Below are 21,742 nucleotides of genomic sequence, written 5' to 3'. Positions count from 1 at the left end.
ATTTTCAAAGCTGCTAGAAGTTTCCTGAGACTGGAGAAAATGATTGGCACGGCAGAACATTACAATAGCTTTATATGCAGAGAGTGCTCCAATATATTCACAATTGCGCTAATCGACACTAATGATGCAAATATTTTGGCGCAATATTTGACTATCTCCCACTAACTAACTATCTGTATTATATATATAAGCTATCTAACTATCTATCTAATGTAGTGTGGAAAGCACACAGCACAGCAATGACACTGCTGTCTCTCTCAGAACTGCAAAATACTGCATATAAGGGCTGCTGGGGAGATTCTTAAATAGTAAGGGGTAGGCAACTTTCCTATTGATTGCTAGGGATGTTGCTAAGCTCAGACAAAGACATTGCAGCCTTTCCATTGGCCCACAAGCAAGAAAGGTAGGTTACTGATGAAAAAAAAAACTTGAATATTCAAAATTACGAATATATATATTCTAAATATCTGCAAATTCTCGAATTGCCGATAATCGCAATTAATATTCGCTATTCGAATATTCGGGCCCAACACTAGTGGTAACATGTGAGGTTGTAAACTGCTGTGTGGGCACACCCTAGGGCTCAGAAGGGAAAGAACATTATATGGCTTTAAAGGGCAGATTTTGCTGGAATGTTTTTAAGGTGACATGTCATAATTTAAGAGACCCTGAGGTACCCCTCCAGTGGAAATCCCCAAAAAGTGACCCCGTTTTGGAAACTACATCCTTCAAGGAACTTATTAGGAGGTGAAGTGAATGCTTTTTCCCCACAGGCCTTTTATAGAACCCTTTTATTGTTATTCTGAGCTTCCTGATTTTAGAAACACCCTACAAGTGACCCTAATCTTTTGTCTGGACATAGAACAGGGGTCAGGAATAATAGCGCACCATGCATTTTTAAAGGGTTTCTATCACTTGGTATGACATAATTAGCTGTCAGACACTAGCGATCTGCTAGTGTCTGTTCTGGCCAACCATCCTAATATAATCACTTGTGGGGCAGCGGTTTTGCTAAAAAACTAACTTTTATAAATATGCTAATGAGCCTCTAGGTGCTATGTGGGCGTCATTAGCACCTAGAGGCTCCGTCTACCTTCATACACAGCCGCCGGCCAGCGCGTCCCTCCAGCCCGCCCATGTCCTCCTCCGTGTGACGCAGCGGCCGAATTCTCGCGCATGCGCCGTGCGCGGCTGTATTCGGCGCATTTGAGATGTCTGAGCTCGGAGCGGTCAGACATTCAATGCGCATGCGCCGAATACAGCCGCGCATGCGCATTGAATGTCTGACCGCTCCAAGCTCAGACATCTCAAATGCGCTGAATACAGCCGCGCACGGCGCATGCGCAAGAATTCGGCCGCTGCGTCACACGGAGGAGGACATGGGCGGGCTGGAGGGACGCGCTGGGCGGCGGCTGTGTATGAAGGTAGACGGAGCCTCTAGGTGCTAATGACGCCCACATAGCACCTAGAGGCTCATTAGCATATTTATAAAAGTTAGTTTTTTAGCAAAACCGCTGCCCCACAAGTGATTATAGTAGGATGGTTGGCCAGAGCAGACACTAGCAGATCGCTAGTGTCTGACAGCTAATTATGTCATACCAAGTGATAGAAACCCTTTAAGGCCCAATGTGCTCATTTATGGATCTTGTGCTGGCAACTGTAGAGGGTCTGGGGTGAAATAAAATATAACCCCCAAGAAGTGACCCAATTTTTAAAACTACAACCAGGGGCGTAGCGTGGGGCGGGCCGTTGCCCTGGGCGCCACACTGCAGGGGGACGCTGGCCGCTGGCACAAGAAAATCTTAATTCGCTGATGCTGTGTTTTTTTTCCCCCCAACACACAGCGCCGCAGAGCAGAGTGAGGAGCGGTTTAGCGCGCGCCCTGATCACCGGGGTGTGCACGACAGTACGGCAGTTCACACTGATAGGCTCCGCCCTCCTTCCAGGCGGGAAAGGCAGTGCGGAGCCGAAGCAAGAAGAAGGGGAAGATGGCTGCCACACTGTTGCTTCAGGACTAGTCCAGAAACTCCAGAGAGTTTGTCCAGAGACACAGGCCGCCTGAAAGCAACACTGACTTAGGTGTGTTGGCATGGGCAGGGGTAATATATGAGTGACGTGCCAGTGCCATGAGAGCCAGGCAAAGGCCTGGATGCTGGTGAAGGATGACCAGTCCAGGGACACTGAGACAGTATGCCTCTCTGGGATGCCATCTGCCCATCTCTGCTGTCCATATACCAGGCCTACCCTGGTATATGGACAGCAGAGAAGAGTGTTAGGTTAGGTGTGTTGGCAGGTATTGAATAATGAAGGGGTAATAATATGAGTGAAGTGCCATGAGAGCCAGGCCAAGGCCGCCAAGCAGGTGGCAGTCACGGTGCTGGTGAAGGATGACCAGGGACACTGAGACAGTATGCCTCTCTGGGATGCCATCTGCCCATCTCTGCTGTCCATATACAAGGCCTACCCTGGTATATGGACAGCAGAGATGGGCAGATGGCATCCCAGAGGCAGTACTGCCTCTGGTCATCCTTCACCAGCACCCTGACTGCCACGGTTCTGCTTGGACTGGCTCTCATGGCACTTCAATGCCTGCTGCTTGGGTATCAGCTTCCTCTTGGTCTTTTATCTCCTGTTTTGGAATCAGGTTTTGATCTGGGTCCCTGTGAGCTTCAGGGCTGCAGCAGCCAGGTCTGCCCTCCCCTCAGTCTCAGGTCCTGACAGTCACTGACCAAATTTAAGTCCCTCTAAGGCTCAGCCTGAGCTACTGAGCAGAGGTACAATTTTTATAAACTAAACAGTGCCTGGCCTGCTGCACCACTCAGACCAGTTAGGGAGTGAGGGCAGCAGTATTTTTTCAGTTTAACGATGGATTGCTGCCCAGAGAGGTAATTTTTGTGGGGAAAATGTGTCTCAGCCCAGCCTTAGGTGGAGTCATACTGGACCAGTATTAATAATGGAGGATTATTATTGTGGGGGCCTAGGTGGAATATGCAGTGAGTAGTACTAGTAATATTCTTTCCCATAGGCCTATTGTGCAGCAGATTCCACTTAGGCCCCCACAGTAATAATCCTTTGTATTAATCCATTGTTAGTCCTCATTAGGCCCCATGCCCCAGCCAGGCTTTACTGAGAATCTCAAAGGGCAATTTAATTGTATTACTTTCAGTAGTGCTGGTTAGGTTGAGGCATGCATGGAGCCAAAATGGGAATTAGCAGTGGATAAATTAAGCCCCTTGCACCCCTGACAGGGCCTGCTGACGTAATAGTGAAATATAGCCACACCAGCAACCCAACGGTCAATTAACCCCTCAGATGCTGTGGTCAATAGCAACTATGGCATATAAGCAGTTACACAGGTTTTGTTTTGCCACATGTGAAAATATCCGAACAATTTAAGGTTTAAATGAAAAATGTTTTACCTGCTTGTTAAATGTACACCAAAAGAGAAAGACAGGGCTAGCACACAATAATATTATATATAAACTTTATTAGCGTCTCCATACGAGACAAATGGCAATAAAATACACATAGAGAACAATATGAACGTGAGAAAAGAGCACACAAGAGGACATGGGGCACGACAGAGGACTAATCCTGAAATGGCGAATAAATTCAAACAGTGAATATGTAAATATAGCATAGATTATGCATATGGGCCAAACAAGATGTGGCAAATACATATACTCAGGCAAAACTGTAGAGACTAGGTACAAATATCATACACTGTACAAGAGGTATAAATATAAAGTGCATAGTGCAAATGTAACAGAGTTCTATAAATTCCTACTACCAGGTACGTTCACCTGCTCATTAACAAAAGTCTTCCTTACATTTCGGCTGATCCCGTTACGGTCAGCGTGCTGGCTTTAGGGGCACCATCATCCCACTAGGTTACCCCCTTCTTGGCTTCGCCAGCAGTTAGTGGTCCCGCGAGGCCGACACCCCGCCTCAAACGTACAGAGGCACCCGCCCAACGCGCCACCTCGTTAGTAAGCCGCCTCGCGTGTTGCATAGAGAGGGCCTCACCTGTCACTCCCTTCCCCTAGTCCTGTCTTACAGTCTCCGAGAGCCAACGCTCCTGCCACTACCACAAGTGGCCTCATTAACCCCTCACGCCAAATCATAGGTAGAGCCTCTCAAGCCGCTTGGCAAATTAGTAGGGCCTCATCTGTCACCATGCAAGTATAATTTTTTCGCCGTCCGGCCTAGCTAGCTTGCCAGCACGATCCTGTGTTTCCCCAAGCTAATCAACTGTTTTGTTTTACTATGTCTCTGGAAGGGATAGAGAACTTCTCCCTACCTGGCACCCCTGCTAGATCTGTCACTGCTACCCAGGGAGACGATCTAGCCAGTCCAGCACCCATCAGATCCTGGACAATCCCGCGCATAACGACGGAGTTAAGGTGACGGCATGTTCCCTTCCCCGCCACGGCGAGGGAAGCAGAGCTTTTCCGGCTGCTGCGCACGCCAACCGATAGCAGGGAGGCAGGGGAAGGACCTAGCCAGTCCAGCGCAGGGGATATACATACCATGCTGTCCTCTCTAATGACATCCATGTCTAAAGTCAACGCCAGGTTGGAGAGGCTGGAATCGGTCAACACGACCCTCTCCTTGGCAGGGCCACCTCCGGCAGCGTCACCGGCGCCGGCCGGATTGCCAGTGATCACGCCGACCGTTAGCCTGGAGGGCCAAGAAGTCAGCCCGGCGCGCATAATACCGGAGGAGGAACCTGGGGGTACCCATCGCCACCAAGAAGACAGAAGGGCCAGACACGGTCATCACCTTTCCTGGGTACCCAGTTGGATTCAGCCTCAATGCAAGCCAGTTTGCCATCCGGGAAGATCCAGGACATTCTCGCCCACATAGACAACTACCTTCAACTCGGCACCGGCAACCGCAAAGAACTGTAGTCCCTGCTGGGCTCCCTGAACTTTGCCATGCGCATCCACCTCAGGGTCGCTCATTTATATCACGGCTCCTGCACCTCGCCCCTTTTTCCTACACGACTCGCACAGATTGTCCCTGGATGCCCACGCTGCGGCAGGTCTGGGCATGTGGGGGAGATTTCTGTCCACCTGGAATGGCGGGAGCTTGTTTCTCCCTCAGCTGTCGGACTCTTCCCCCTCTATCTGGTCAGATGCGGCATCTACCACAGGCTTCGCGGCCATTTTTGGGAACGATTGGCTGTGGGGCAGCTGGCCTCCTGCGGTCCGGGTTTTGGAAGGATTCTCCACTGCCTCAGCGCTTTTCAAAATCTACCCCATCGTGGCGGCTGCCGTGGCGTAGGGTCATTCAGGGGCAAACATGTCGGTCCGGTGCTATTCAGACAACCAGGCGACCTGCCAGATCATCAACAGGATCGTTCCAAATCTCTCACAATCGTGAGGTTTCTGCGGAGACTTTCTTGGTTGGCCGCTTGCAATAATTTCTTCTTACCATGTCCCGGGGGTTTGCAATACGACAGCTGACAATCTGTCTCGCGTCAAATTTCAGGCATTTCATCAAGCTCTCCCATCAGCGTCACCCACGGCCTCCATCACTCCATCATTTCAACAGCTCATTCTGGATTAGAAGGCATCATGCGGCATAGCCAGTCTTTGTCCCGCTTAGCACTGTCAGACAATACACATAGAACATACGACAGAGCGTTCACACTATTCAACAGGTCCCTGTTGGAACACAACATCACGCACCCTTTTGTCATGACGTCTCTTCCGGGGTTTGCTTCTTTTTGCCACCTCAAACTCAAATGTCATACAACACCATCAAACTATATCTCACTGGCATTTCAACATCATATGCTAATCATACACCCCAATAACATCAGCTTCATGTCCTCGCACCAGATCAAATCCATACTCAGAGGTATTCAGGAAACGGAACCCGCACGTCCAGCCCAGAGGCTACCCATAAACAATCATATCTTCAAAGCATTATCCGACTTACTGGACGCCACGCCTCTTGAAACAGATACCAACTCCATCATCAAAACGGCAATTTACTTGGCCTTCTACGGATTCCTGAGTCCCGGGAAATTCACTACAGCCTCCACGACCCAAACCTCACCTTGTCTTCTTGTCTCCCACTTGTCAAAACACATGGATCACTACATCCTGTCCTTACCTCACTCCAAGAATAGTCAGCACTTACCCGTCAACATTTCATATTACCCCACGCACAACAGATGGTGTCCAGTCAGGGTTCTGGATGCTTACAATCAGCGTCACAAGTTCTACCCTCTCAACCGCTACTTCAACTACATGGTTCGGTACTCACCACCACCACCTTCATGACCCATGCCAGGTCATCCCTCACACAACTAGGCCTCAACGCAGCCAACTACTCAGGGCACTCCTTTCACATTGGAGCCACGTCCACGGCCTCCAGTGCCAACATCCTCACTCATGTCATCAGGAAATTGGGGCGCTGGAAGTCATCCGCTTACGCGCAATACATTCCCAATCCAACACAAGAGTTAAGAGTGGCTTTCCAAAACATGTCGGGTTGAGCTATTGATATATCAATTGGCTACAATAAACTGGTTTATTTCCATTTTTGCCCTCTTCTTTCTGAGGCCTACCTCATCCTCGGTTTCGGCACACCACAACCGACTGCACTCATTCCCTGCTTTCCCAGGGCTCTTCACTGTACTACCGTAAGCCCCTTACACAAGTATTAAGGCAAATTGCCTGGATTTGTGGGAGGGGCTGATGTCCGCCTCCAGCCTATTTAGGGCACTCCCCTTACCTGGCTCCTGCATCATTGAGGTCTGAGCTTTTGACCCTCCCACCACTCCACTCATTTACAACTCATTTCTTCCATATCTTTTCCTTGGGTAGGCCCTCTTCTTTCTTAGGCCTACCTCATCCTCGGTTTCGGCACACCACAACCGACTGCACTCATTCCCTGCTTTCCCAGGGCTCTTCACTGTACTACCGTAAGCCCCTTACACAAATAAAAGGTGTAAATACACCATAAAGTGCAAGTGCAAGAAGCCTGGTCCAAGGCACCAGAACGTGGAGACATCTGTAGAATCTTCAACCACAATGGACATGAATGGAGAGCAGCAGAAGGGAAAAGCACAGCGTCCCGAATCTCAGTGGCAACCACACCTAAGTAACTGGCAGAGAAAGACATAATTAAAAATCATAATAAAAAATCATTATGAAATAAGATAAAATAAATAAATAAAATACACTGGATACAGGCCAAGATGAGACAGCCTGTGAAAAGGAGAAATCCTCAAAAACATTAAACCTAAAAGCACCCATAGGTGAGTGCATGCCTGGAAAAGACATGCATTCACTCATGGATAAACACACACTAAGGCCTCATGCACACGACCGTATTTTTTTGCGGTCCGCAAAACGGGGTTCCGTTTTCCCGTGATCCGTGACCATTTTTTCGTCCGTGGGTCTTCCTTGATTTTTGGAGGATCCACGGACATGAAAAAAAAGTTGTTTTGGTGTCCGCCTGGCCGTGCGGAGCCAAACGGATCCGTCCTGAATTACAATGCAAGTCAATGGGGACGGATCCGTTTGACGTTGACACAATATGGTGCAATTTCAAACGGATCCGTCCCCCATTGACTTTCAATGTAAAGTCAGGAGTTAATATACCATCGGATCGGAGTTTTCTCCAATCCGATGGTATATTTTAACTTGAAGCTTCCCCATCACCATGGGAACGCCTCTGTGTTAGAATATACTGTCGGATTTGAGTTACATCGTGAAACTCAAATCCGACAGTATATTCTAACACAGAGGCGTTCCCATGGTGATGGGGACGCTTCAGGTTAGAATATACTAACAGAACTGTGTACATGACTGCCCCCTGCTGCCTGGAAGGTGCTGCCAGGCAGCAGGGGGCAGCCCCCCCTGTAGTTAACACATTGGTGGCCAGTGTGGCCGCCCCCCCCCTCCCTCCCCTGTAGTTAACACATTGGTGGCCAGTGCGGCTGCCCCCCCCCCTCCCCTGTAGTTAACTCATTGGTGGCCAGTGTGGCCGGCTCCCCCCTCCCTCCCCTGTAGTTAGCTCATTGGTGGCCAGTGCGGCCGCCCCCCCCCCCCCCCTGTAGTTAACTCATTGGTGGCCAGTGCGGCCGGCCCCCCCTCCCTCCCCTATAGTTAACTCGTTGGTGGCCAATGGGCCTTCTCCCCTCCCTCCCCCTCCTAATTAAAATCTCCTCCCTATCATTGGTGGCAGCGGAGTGTACCGATCGGAGTCCCAGTTTAATCGCTGGGGCTCCGATCGGTAACCATGGCAACCAGGACGCTACTGCAGTCCCGGTTGCCATGGTTACTTAGCAATTTGTAGAACCATTATACTTACCTGCGAGCTGCGATGGGAGCTCCTCCTACTGGTAAGTGACAGTCCCATCACCATGGGAAGCCTCTGTGTTAGAATATACTGTCGGTTCTGAGTTTTCACGAAGTGAAAACTCAGCTATGAAAAAGCTTTTATGCAGACGGATCTTCGGATCCGTCTGTATAAAAACTAACCTACGGCCACGGATCACGGACACGGATGCCAATCTTGTGTGCATCCGTGTTCTTTCATGGACCCATTGACTTGAATGGGTCCGTGAACCGTTGGCCGTGAAAAAAATAGGACAGGTCATATTTTTTTCACGGCCAGGAAACACGGATCACGGATGCGGCTGCAAAACGGTGCATTTTCCGATTTTTCCACGGACCCATTGAAAGTCAATGGGTCCGCGAAAAAAAACGGAAAACGGCACAACGGCCACGGGTGCACACAACGGTCGTGTGCATGAGGCCTAAGAGTAATAAAAAATACTATGTCAAGGAACACAACAATATAAAACAAAAATAGAGCTCGACAGAAAGAAGGTTGGACCTAATCCACGACGTAAACGGAGAGCACTATGGTAGAAAAGGACCTAATCCACAACGTAAACGGAGAGCACTATGGTAGAAAAGGGGCAAAGCTTAAACCCTCATTCAGGCCATAAGGGGTAACTGTATGAAGCTGAAAAATCCATTTAGCCTCACGTTGGGCTAATAAACGCTTCCAATTGCCACCCCTGCTGCCCGCAAAAACCCTATCAATACCTCTTACCTTGAGTAGAGAACTGTCACAGGCGTGGTATGTCTTGAAATGGCGAGGAATGAATAGAAAGTTAATACAAGACACTTAATGTATTGTCGCCATATTACCTCTTTTGATAGCTGGATCCATTTCACCATCACATTATACACGGTTTCCATGGTTACCACCACCCTGCAATCAATCAGTGGTGGTCATAGTTGTATACTACAGCGGAAAAGGTGCCAGCCTATGTGTGCTCCCACAGTCCCAGCTACTAGAAAAGTTGGCACTTTTCGGTATAGTGTGCAAGCATTAGTGATGAGCGGCAGGGGTCATATTCAAATTCACAATATTTCGTGAATATTTAGTAGAATATTCACCGAATATTCGCGAATTTGAATATTCATTATATTCTACGATTTTTTTTCTCGAAAAATCGACAAGGTAATAATCGCGTAATATGCAAATTTTCGTAATGCAAATTTTCGTAATTTGCCGAGCAAAAACATGATTCCTCCCTGCTTCTTGCTTGTGGGCCAATGAGTCATAGCACTATATCGAATATATTATTTTTTTCAAATATTCGTAATATTCTAAAACAAGAATATATAGTAATATAGCGAATATTCAAAAAAAAACTAATGTAGAGCAATTTAGCTAATATAGTGCTATAATCTTGTTTGTCTAATAGTTGTCATTTTTTTCTTATCTGAAGTACAGATTGAAAAAAAAAATCAACTATTGAAAAAAAATATTATAGCACTATATTAGCTTAATTGATCTACATTCGTTTTTTTTCGAATATTCGCTATATTGCTATATATTCTTGTTTTAGAATATTACGAATATTCGAAAAAAAGAATATATTTGTTTTTAGAATATTCAGAATATTCTTAAACAAGAATATATAGCAATATAGCGAATATTCGAAAAAAACAAACAAATATAGAGCAATTTAGCTAATATAGTGCTATAATCTTTTTTTTCAATAGTTGAAATTTTTTTCCAATCTGAACTTCAGATGAGAAAAACATTACATGTATTAGACAAAGAAGATTATAGCACTATATTAGCTATTTTGCTCTATGTTAGTTTTTTTTGAATATTTGCTATATTGCTATATATTCTTGTTTTAGAAAATTACGAATATTCGAAAAAACTAATATATTAGTTTTTTCGAATATACGTAATATTCTAAAACAAGAATGTATAGCAATATAGCGAATATTCAAAAAAAATAATAATATAGAGCAATTTAGTTAATAAAGTGCAATAATATTTTTTTTCAATAGCTGAATTTTCTTTTCCAATCTGAGCTTCAGATGAGAAAAAAAATCACAATTATTAGACAAAGAAGATTATAGCACTATATTAGCTATTTTGCTCTATATTCGTTTTTTTTATATTCGCTATATTTTCTTGTTTTAGAATATTACGAATATTCAAAAAAACTAATATATTCGATATGGTGCTACATATTAGTTTTTTAGAATATTCATCATTTATTCCATTTAAAGTAATGATTCCTCCCTGCTTCTTGCTTGTGGGCCAATGAGTCCTTTTCAATCAGGAAGCCGGGAGGTGGGTTATCATCTGCCTCCTGGCTTCCTGATTGGCTAGGAAGCCTGCTTCACTTGTTGCTAGGCAGCCTGGCTTCCTAACCAATCAGCAAGCTGGGCAGTATGGCATGACTTGCGTCCCGGCCTCCTGATTGGTCAGGAAGGTACGTTGCCTACAAAAAAGTGAATTTACCAAAAAATTGCTGCGATGTGCTAAAGTGTTCGGGTTTGGCTTGAAGAAAAGGTGGCAACCCTAATTGCAGGGTGGTCATAACCATGGATACAGGCTGTGTAGAATGTGATGGAAGAATTGATCCAGCCATCAAAGAAAGCAATATGAACAATTACAATACATTAGTAAGTGCATTGTAGTAACTTCCTCTACTCTACATGATACATGCTATTTGCTGATATGAGACAACCCATAAGGCAGGGACTATTTTAATTTCAGCATTTTAGATTTTTCCTCCACACTGTGACTGTGTAGTTCACTGTGACACGGGATTCCATCTAGGCTGCTATGGCCTACGTGTAGTTGTGGCAGCCTGTGTGTAAACTGCTCCTAGTGTATGCTTGCTCCCCTCCCTGTTGTCTCGGTTCTGGTAGTGGCACAGTGACACAGTGTGGTCACTGTGACATGGGTTGTTTGTGCTCTGGCGTAGTGGCTGCAGTGGACTCCCTGTATGCTGGTTTGCCAGAGGCAACGTCCAGTTCTGCAGCCTGTGTGTTCACTTCTGTGATCATGCAGGCTCCCCTCCCTGTTTGATTCTGATGGGGTTAATGGTCTTGGTCTGGGTGTGGTCACTAGGTGCTCTATATATACCTGTGTGCCAGGGATTAGGGGCAGTCTGTCTCCAGCCTTGCTGGGTGCAGGAGCCATACACCTCACCTGGGTGATGCTATCTGCCCTGTTTGTGTGGCCACATACTATATCATTGAGGTCACCAGGGTCCGGGTCTTCCTTCATTGCCTGGTTATCTGAGTCGTGTCTGTGTGCTAGGTCTCCTAGCCTAGTTCTATGTCTTCTTAGTTTTGTTCTGTTTCTAGTCTGCGGCTTCCATGTGTCTTCCTGCATGGAGCCTAGACATTTGCTTCTGCTCCTGTCTGATTTTTCTGACCCTTGTGTGCAGCTTTATCTGTTCGCCCATGGGACTGAGTGCTGGTGCTTTTCCAGCATTTTCTGCAGGTAAGTGGCCAAGTGCACCGGGACCGTCCTGGAGGTGCAACCAGTGAGCCTCGGGTAAGTTCATCCCTACCATATGGGTCTCTGTGAAGAACGAGCTCACTGTGTCTCTGCCCTCTGGGTTTTGCACCAAGTAAAACCTGTGCACTTGGTCCAGTGGTATTTCTTGCCACTGATCCCTTACCTGCTGTTCCAGTTTCTGCTTACTGTCATGTCTCTGCTTGCCTGTGTGTTTGCTTAGATATGTTCTAGCAGTGGTGGTTCCTCATTAGAACATGACACGTGCATTCTAATAACCATGACCATTTTATTTCTCCGTTCATTTGACTACCACCTAGGTTTTTGGGTGTTTGACATCATGGAGTTCACTGTGCACTAAAAATGACCTGAAGTCCTTATTCTGCAGCTCAATGCAAATTCTAAGTAATTGAATGCATGGACACACATGCTTGGTTGATAGCGAGCATGGCTGAATTTGATAGATGTCTTCCTGTGTCATTCCAGCTCTTTCCATTTGGAGACCAACGTGGTCAACAAAAAGGAGAAGCTCCTTACCCAGCTTAACTATAACATCACTGCTACCAGGAGAAAGAAGGATTTAACATCATCACGAAGACACAAGTTAAGTGAATGCATGGACACACATGCCTGACCATGATCTTGTCATGTGTATGCATGTGTATGTGTAGGCCCATTGAGTGACCGTGAATAAATATTTATATTAGATTTATTAATTTTTTGGGCAGAAGACTACACCTATGCTAAACTAAAAAGAATCATGTGCACAAGGCAGAAAGAGGAGGAGGATATTGTAGAAGCAGCAAGCTAAGCTAACTGGAAGCCTTGACAGGTTTCTTGTGAACACAGCTGAAAGTACATTAGGATCACCATCACCAGTAGCATCACAAGAGCCTCACGAACTCGAAAAAAGTGCCTGTGGACATTCCTTTTGTTTCTTTAGAAACAGAAGAGACAGCTTTGTGTGAAGATGCTTCTACTTCTGCTGAGTCAAATATTATGCTAGAGAGAATTGATCTCAAAGTCTTCACCGATATTGGCTATTGGCCTGAAATTGTGAATGAAACTTTGAAAACTGAACTTGTTAAGAGAGGAACAGTAGTACTGCAGAATACGGATGCATTGTTTCCAAAAGATAGTGATGGCAGGTAATTTTCTAAGGACTGGTTCTACATGAATTTGGAGACTGGCGAGACTATGTTCAGGACATGGTTAGTGTTTTCACCTATAAAATGTGCTGTATATTGTTTTCCTTGTATGCTTCTCCAGAAGGCCAAAGGGAAAAGTTATTTTGTAAAGTCAAATGGATTTAATGCATAGAGAAAACTCAACCCAGGTTGCTAGAACATGAACACAGTTCTTAGCACCTTTGTGCATTTACAATGTGGAAAGAATTTGAAATGCGGCTACAAAAACAAGAGACTATTGATGCTGCTGCCCAGCTTGCACTACAAAGGTCATTTGAAAAGTGGAAGGCAATCCTAGCCAGAATAGTTGACTGTGTGCTGTATCTAGCAAGGCAATCCTTAACTTTACGTAGTCACTCAGAAAATCTAAGCACTGATGATAACTGCTGAAACTTCCTAGAAACTTTAAAATTACTAGCAAAAATATGACCCAGTTGCCAATCAGCATCTTCACAAAGTTCAGCAGGCACATGGGTACTCAGTGTCCTACCTCTCTCCACAGAGCCAGAATGAGTTCATCAGCTTGCTTGGTGATCATGTTAGAACAGCCATCTTTCAAAGAATTACTAAGGCCAAGTATTCTGCTATCATGTTTGATAGCACTCCAGATATTTCTCACACTGACCAAATGTCGCAAGTGAATCGATATGTTCACATTGAAGATACTGAAGTCAATGTGGTGGAATCTTTCATTGATTTTATTCAGTTATATGGGAAATCAGCAGATATAATCACAAAACACATTTGTGACAAGTTACAAGCAAATGGCCTTAAACTGGAGCACTGCTATGGCCAAGGATACGACAACGCAGCAACTATGGCTGGACATATTAGTGGTGTACAGAAACACATTTTGGATATCAATCCCAAAGCAGTGTTTGTGCCATGTAACAATCACTCGCTCAATCTTGCTGGTGTGCTTGCAGTTGGTGTTGGAACAAAGTCTACGACTTTCTTTAGCACTGTAGAAAAATTGTATACTTTCTTCTCAAGCTCCACCCATAGATGGGATGTTCTTAACCACCTCCCGTCCGCCCATAGATTAAAAACGTCCGGGAGGTGGTTCTATATCTCTGAACGTCCATTCAGAGACTGCAGCTGCACGCTAATTGTGCAGCTGCAGATCGGGTTTCCCGCTGTCAGTGACAGCAGGGCAACCCTTAGTCCCTGACTTCTAGATCGCTGTATACACAGCGCTCACCAAGCGCTGTGTATACAGTGCAGGAAGCGCTATGTGCTTCCTGTTCCGGCCCGGCGGTCATGTGTCCGCTGGAGCCGGGTGAGTGAAGGAGCTGTGAGGTCTTCTACAGACCTCAATCAGCCCTGCACTAAGGCTGTACAGCGTTGTATAGTGCTGTACAGCCTCTCTGGGGGGTGTATTTCCTCTGTAACTGGGGCTACTATGTTAGCCCCAGTTACAGGAGAAATCAACAATGAAAAAAAAAAAAAGTGAAGTTAAATGTCCCCCAGAGGTCTTGTATGACCTTATGAGGGACAAAAAGTGGAGAAAAAAAAAGTGTAAAAAGAAAATCCCCAAGTAAGGAATTTATTTTTTTTTTTTTAAATAAATAAAATAGACATATTTGGTATTGCCGCGTCCGTCACAGTCGGCTCCATAAATATATCACATGATCGACCCAGTCCGATAAACACCATACATCACAAAAAGTGCAACACCAAGTGATCAAAAAGGCATATGTCCCACAAATTGGTACCAATAAAACCGTCACCTCATCCTGCAAATAATGAGCCCCTACATAAGAAAATCGCTCAAAAAATAAAAAAAACTATAGCTCTCAGAACATGGAGACACTAAAACATAATTTCTTTGGTTTCAAAAATGCTATTATTGTGTTGAAGTGAAATAAATAAAAAAAAGGATACATATTAGGTATCGCCACGTCCATAACAACCAGCTCTATAAAAATATCACATGACCTAACCCCTCGGGTGAACACCGTAAAAAATCTAAAATGTGTCAAAAAAAGCAATTTTTGTCACCTTACTTCACAAAAAGTGCAACACCAAGTGATCAAAAAGGCGTATGTCCCACAAAATGGTACCAATAATACCGTAACCTCATCCCGCAAAAAATGAGCCCCTACATAAGAAAATCGCTAAAAAAATTAATAAAAACGATAGCTCTCAGAACATGGACACATTAAAACATTATTTTTTTGTTTCAAAAATGCTATTATTGTGTAAAACTTAAATAAATAAGAAGAAGTTCACATATTAAGTATCGCCACGTCCGTAACGATCTGCTCTATAAAAATGTCACTTGACCTAATTCCTCAGGTGAACGCTGTAAAAATAAATAAATAAAAACTGTTCTAAAACAACCAATCTCTTTGTCACCTTGCCCCAAAAAGTGTTATAATGAATGATCAAAAAATCATATGTACCCAAAAATAGTACCAATAAAACTGGCACCTTATCCCCTAGTTTCCAAAATGGGGTCACTTCTTGGGAGTTTCTACTGTAAGGGTGCATCAGGAGGGCTTCAAATGGGACATGGCATCTAAAAACAATGTGTGCTCATTTTCTTCTGCGCCCTGCCGTGTGCCCATACAGCAGTTTATGACCACATGTGGGGTGTTTCTGTAAACCGCAGAATCTGGGTAATAAATATTGAGTTTTGTTTGGTTGTTAACCCTCGATGTGTTAAAGAGAAAATTAGATTAAAATGGAAAATCTGCCAAAAAAGTGAAATTTTAAAATTTGATCTCCATTTTCCTTTAATTCTTGTGGAACGCCTAAAGGGTTATCAAAGTTTGTAAAATCAGTTTTAAGTAACTTGAGGGGTGTAGTTTCTACAATGTGGTCAATTATGGGGGTATCCACTATGTAGGCCCCACAAAGTGACTTCAGACCTGAACTGGTCCTTAAAAAGTGGGTTTTTGCAATTTTCTTAAACATTTTAATAATTGCTTCTAAACTTCTAAGCCTTCTCATGTCCTAAAAAAATAAAATGACATTTCCAAAATGATGCCAACATAAAGTAGACATATGGGGAATGTTAAGTAATAAATATTTTATGAGGTATCTGTTTTAAAAGCAGAGAAATAGAAATTTTGAAAATTGCAAATTTTTCAAAATTTTTGGTAAATTTGGGATTTTTTCATAAGTATAGGTGAAATATATTGACTCAAATTTATGACTAGCATGAAGTACAATGTGTCATGAGAAAACTATCTCTTAATGGCTTGGATAAGTAAAAGCGTTCTAAAGTTATTACCACATAAAGTGAGATATGTCAGATTTGCAAAATTGGCCTGGTCAGGAAGGGGGCAAATGGCCCAGATGTGAAGTGGTTAAGGAACATGTATCAATTAACTTAAAGTGATCATCTGACACAAGATGGAGTTCCAAGCATGAATCTGTATGTGTACTTGCTAAACACACTGAGAAAATAATAGATGCTTTGTAAGTGTTGCGCGATGGGCCAGAAGAAACCTCTGAAACAAAAGGAGATGCAGGAAGTCTATTAATTTGCATCATGACTTATCCTTTTTCTTTCATTTTTGCATTTTTGGAGCCCAATACTAAACGAAGTGAACGATGCTCAGATCTGTGAACGATGCTCAGATCTACCTGCAGCAAAAAGGACTTGCACTTGATCAATGTGTGCAAAAGCTGAAAGCCCTGGTTCTATTTTGCCAGGAAAAACGAGAGTGTGTAGTGTTAGAGGCAACTGAGAAAGCTCTGCAGATACGGTATGCCAAATATGCAACATTTCTACAGAGAGAAGAGTTGGAAGACGTAAGAAGATGCCCGGTGAGCTAAGTTGTGATGCTGGCTTGACCTTAATACAAGAAACAAAAAGAGAACTAGAACCAGTTGATCAGCTTGAGGCAGAAATCACAAAACGTACAACACAGATGAATATGCTTCACCAGCGATTTGTATTCCTACAAATCCAGACTTTGCTGGATATTGAAAAAGATGATTTTATCAATGAACAAAATCAGCACACATGTGCTAAGTACACAGATTTGAATGCTGGAGCTATGTTCAAAGAAATAAATCACCTTCGGAAACACATTGTCTTGTATAAGTCAACACAGATGAGCAGCCTGCTAACTGGACCACTTTAGATTTGCTTCGGTGGATGTACAAGTGGAAGCTGCAGGAGAGTTTGACTAACTTTGTTGTGGCATTAAGAATATTTTTAGTTTCAGATAAATAGGCCACAGCGCTCTTTCGAAAAATGTGCATGTCCGAGTTGTGTGCTGTAGCTCCACCTCAAGAACTGTAGATATCACAAATATTTAGACAGCACTCCTTGATGATGAAGATAAGTGGTAATTTATTTCATATTATTTCAGCCGGAAACAGTGGTACATCAGTTGCTTGCAACGTTTCGGGCTAACATACGTCCTTCATCAGGCACTAGTAGGACCAAAGCTTGTGCTTATATTGTATATATAGCCGGCTTATATTGTATTATATGCAGTATCATTATGATGTAATATCAGGTCATTAAGAACTGGTCATACATGTTAATGATATTTACAGTATTTGTCTCTTGTATAGTATTATTGGTAATATTGGTCTTGGTATGCTGTGGGGCATCGTTCTATAAAAAGGCGTGTGCGTGCCCAAAAGTTAGGGGGCGCAATACTAGGTTTGCCCTGGGTAATGGCAACCCACGCTGCGCCACTGACTACAGCCCTCATCGTATTCATTAAGGGCTGAAGTTGACTCTCTGGCATGTTGAAAGCATGGAAAGATGTATGCTTGCTTACGTAATGACAGCTTCAAGCAAATTGATGATTTCTGGATAGCCATGCTTTTAGACCCTTGCTATCAAAGCAAATTGGGGAATGTTTTCCTGTTGGAGAAAGGGAGGCAAAATTTCTGTATTACCAGAATACACTATGTACAGAGCTTCTCTCAGCGAGAAGACGCCTGTCACCTACATGTCTGACCCCTCTTCACCTTCTACTGAGTCACCCACCTCCCACCGTCCCTGCTAACGCAAGTAGCAGAAGCCACAGCAACACCAGTAGAAGGCAATTCAGTCTCATGAACATGATGGATCTTTTTTTTCAGGTTCCTGGGCAACCAGGTCCAGTCGTACCTGGACTCTGGTATTCCTCCACCACATACCCTGTTCCCTGACCCTTTGGACTTTTAACCAGGCTGACTGGGCCAGTGGCTGGAACTGTATGTTCTCTCTGTACTGTATTGTCTAGCCTTCAATGTTATCTTAGATAGGGTTTTCAGCATGGCAGGTGGCATCTTCAAACCCAAACAGAAAAACGTGTCTTCTGCAAGTGTGCAAAATATCAAATCTGTCAAAATGAATGAGGCACAGAGACCAATAAATATATAGATTTGCTGATGGTGATTATTTATTGCTGGCCCCATGATGACGCTGTCCGCCTATCATCATGCTCTGTACTGTAAGGCAGCTGTTGCTGCCACCGCAGCTGCTACTCCCCCTGCTGCCACTATTATTACCCCTACAAAGCAGCACATCCACTCCCTTTTCTTTTAGATTCCATGATGTGCTGCTACTACTTCCACTACTGTTACTGCCACTACTACCCTTATATAGCTCACCTCTTCCACATACATACTGTACTGCTGATGGGCAGAATGGGGAGAATTTTTGGCCACGTTTATAACAAGCAACTGTTTTTCTGACGTGTGTATATATAAACAGGGGTAGGCATCTGGTCCCATTAAGACATACTTTTTGGATGCTTGTTCAGTTAATGCTAAACACTATTGATATCTTTCTATAACTTCCCTCCATTTTACTTTTTTATTCTAATTTAAACTGCACTTTTTCTTTCTTTTACCTCATCTCTTAACCTAATCTTACTTTTAAATCACCCCAGTCTAAGGTTAAAGTGCACATAAACCAGCAAACACACTTTATTGAAACCTATTCTATATATGTAGAAATCAATAAAACAAATAAATAGATGCATAAATTGGCAAAGACAAATAGAACCAAATGGAGAGTGCACAAAACACGTTGGGCATCAAGTTATAGCATTGCAAGTAGTGGAAAACTTGGGATGGAGAAACAAGTATAAATAAATACAAAATCAAACCATGTGGCTCCCCTACCTAGATAAAAAAAAAACATTATTCACGACATATACACAATACAGACCCGGCTAGTTGCACCTCCAAGAGACCCCGACACGTGTTTCACGTCAGCTTCCTCAGGGGGAACAGGAGGAAGCTGACGCGAAACAGACATCATTCACACCTCCTCCCCTCCACGAATGGGAGGAGGTGTGCATATATGTGTCTCAACGTCTCTCACGTTGTACCATTTTATATTGGAATTAAAGAAATAAAAGAAAAAAAAAGGTTTTGTACCAGTAACTTGTGAGTATGACGTCTATTGCTCACTCACATACAATATTGGCACGAAAAGGTAAACAGAACACACAAGTCTGCATGTTTGAAAGAGTTTCAGTCTTACAGCCATTCAGAAATTTCACAGGCCAAACAGTCTTCAGTACTTTTAACCTTTATCTTCCTCATTGTGTGTCAGTAGCCTGTATTGTGTATATGTTGTAAATAATGGTTTTTTATCTAGGTAGGGGAGCCACATGGTTTGATTTTGTATTTATTTATACTTGTTTCTCCATCCCAAGTTTTCCACTACTTGCAATGCTATAACTTGATGCCCAACGTGTTTTGTGCACTCTCCATTTGGTTCTGTTTGTCTTTGCCAATTTATGCATCTATTTATTTGTTTTATTGATTTCTACATATATAGAATAGGTTTCAATAAAGTGTGTTTGCTGGTTTATGTGCACTTTAACCTTAGACTGGGGTGTTTTAAAAGTAAGATTAGATTAGATTAGATTAAAAGTAAGATCTCCACACAGATCTCCTCTATATCTGTCAGGTTTCGAGGCTGTTGCTAAGCAACACGGAGTTTCAGCTCCCTCCAAAGATGTTCTATTGGATTTAGGTCTGGATACTGGCTAGGCCACTCTAGAACCTTGATATGCTTCTTACGGAGCCACTCCTTGGTTATCCTGGCTGTGTGCTTCAGGTCGTTGTCATGTTGGAAGACCCAGCCACAACCCATCTTCAATGCTCTGACTGAGGGAAGAAGGTTGTTGCTCAAAATCTCTCAATAAATGGCCCCATTCATCCTCTCCTTAATACAGTGCAGCTGTCCTGTCCCCTTCGCAGAAAAGCACCCCAAAGCATGATGTTACCTCCCCCATGCTTCACAGTAGGGATGGTGTTCTACTTTGGTCTCATCTGACCACATGACTTTCTCCCATGCTGTCATGCCCTGCTCAGACTACGTGCGGAGGTCTGCCAGATTGGCAGCACGTGTCTAGTCATTTGTTTTGTTTTGGAGTCGTGCTAGATCCGCCTCCCTTCAGGTGCACTGGGTGGGGTCGTTGGTTTAAATTACTCCCCTCCCAGTGTTCCGTGCGGGTCATAGCTTCTGTCAGGCTGTGGAAGCAAGGAGGGAAGGATTGGCTTTTCCTGCTCAGATAAGATAAGTTGGTTTCTGATTTCTTTAGTTTGCTGTCTAGGCTGTTTGAGTGTCGTCTGTCCCCTCCTGGTTCTGAGGGAGCAGGCTGCCCCTTTTCCCCTTTCACCATCTCAGGGATTCTAGGGTATTCTCAGCCCAGGCACGAGGACACATTATTCCCACCTTTAGGGTCTGAATGTAGGCAAAGCAGTATAGGGAGAGCTGGTAGGGATTTGCTAGAAGGGTGACCTTATCCCCAGCTTCTCGCCTAGAAAACTTGTTTGTTTAGTTATCTGTGTATCTTATATCCTGTCAGCCGTGACATTATAACCCGCCATACTTTGACTGCCATTACTCTGCAGTTTTGTGATGGCGTCAATTAATGCGCTAGTTGACCGCATGCAGGGATTATCTCTAGAGGTTGTGGATCTGCATAGTTTGGTCACACGGTGTCAGAATGCTCTGGCATCAGGTGCAGGTAAAATTTGTGGGGAGCCTAAAGTCGCTCTTCCTGAAAGATTTGCAGGGGGTGCGGATGACTTTATCCGCTTTAAAGAGTCATGCAAGTTGTTTTTTCGGCTGCGTCCATCTTCGTCAGGTGATGAAAGTCAGAGGGTTGGTATAATCATTTCTCTGCTTAAAGGGGATGAGCAATCCTGGGCCTTTTCTCTGCCGCCCGGTTCTCTGGCCCTCCGGTCGGTGGAAGAATTTTTCAAAGCCCTGGGATTGATTTACGATGACCCAGATTGGGTCTCGATGGCGGAATCTAAATTGCGTAATTTATTACAGGATAAACATACTGCAGAAGTTTACTGCGTTGAGTTTAGGAGATGGGCTACAGAGTCAGAGTGGAATGACCCCGCATTACGTAGTCAGTTTTGTCAGGGGTTATCTGAGAGATTGAAAGATGCCCTTGCTTTTCATGAGTACCCAGATTCTTTGGAGAATGCTATGTCTTTGGCAGTACGGTTAGATAGACGTATTAGAGAGAGGTGTAAGGCTCCCTCCGCACAATGGATCCCTTCTGTGAGTGGTTTCGTCTCTACTGCTTCCCAGGGTGATGTTACAGGTAACTCTGGGGTAGGGGAGGAACCCATGCAGCTGGGTCAGATATCTTTCCGTTCTGGGAGTAGAGACTTTAGGAAATTGCATAAACTACTACTGTGGGAAAAGTGGTCATTTTGTTTTTGCTTGTCCTTTTGTTAAACCGCATGTTGATAAGAAAGAGAAAAAAAAAACGTCCTGACTCTTGGTAGCGTGAATGGAGTGGTGGAGC

The sequence above is a fragment of the Bufo bufo genome, chromosome 3 (genome assembly GCF_905171765.1).
Source record: "Bufo bufo chromosome 3, aBufBuf1.1, whole genome shotgun sequence".
NCBI lineage: Eukaryota > Metazoa > Chordata > Amphibia > Anura > Bufonidae > Bufo > Bufo bufo.
The sequence above is the reverse complement of the archived record's forward strand: the minus strand, read 5'-3'. Positions refer to the sequence as shown.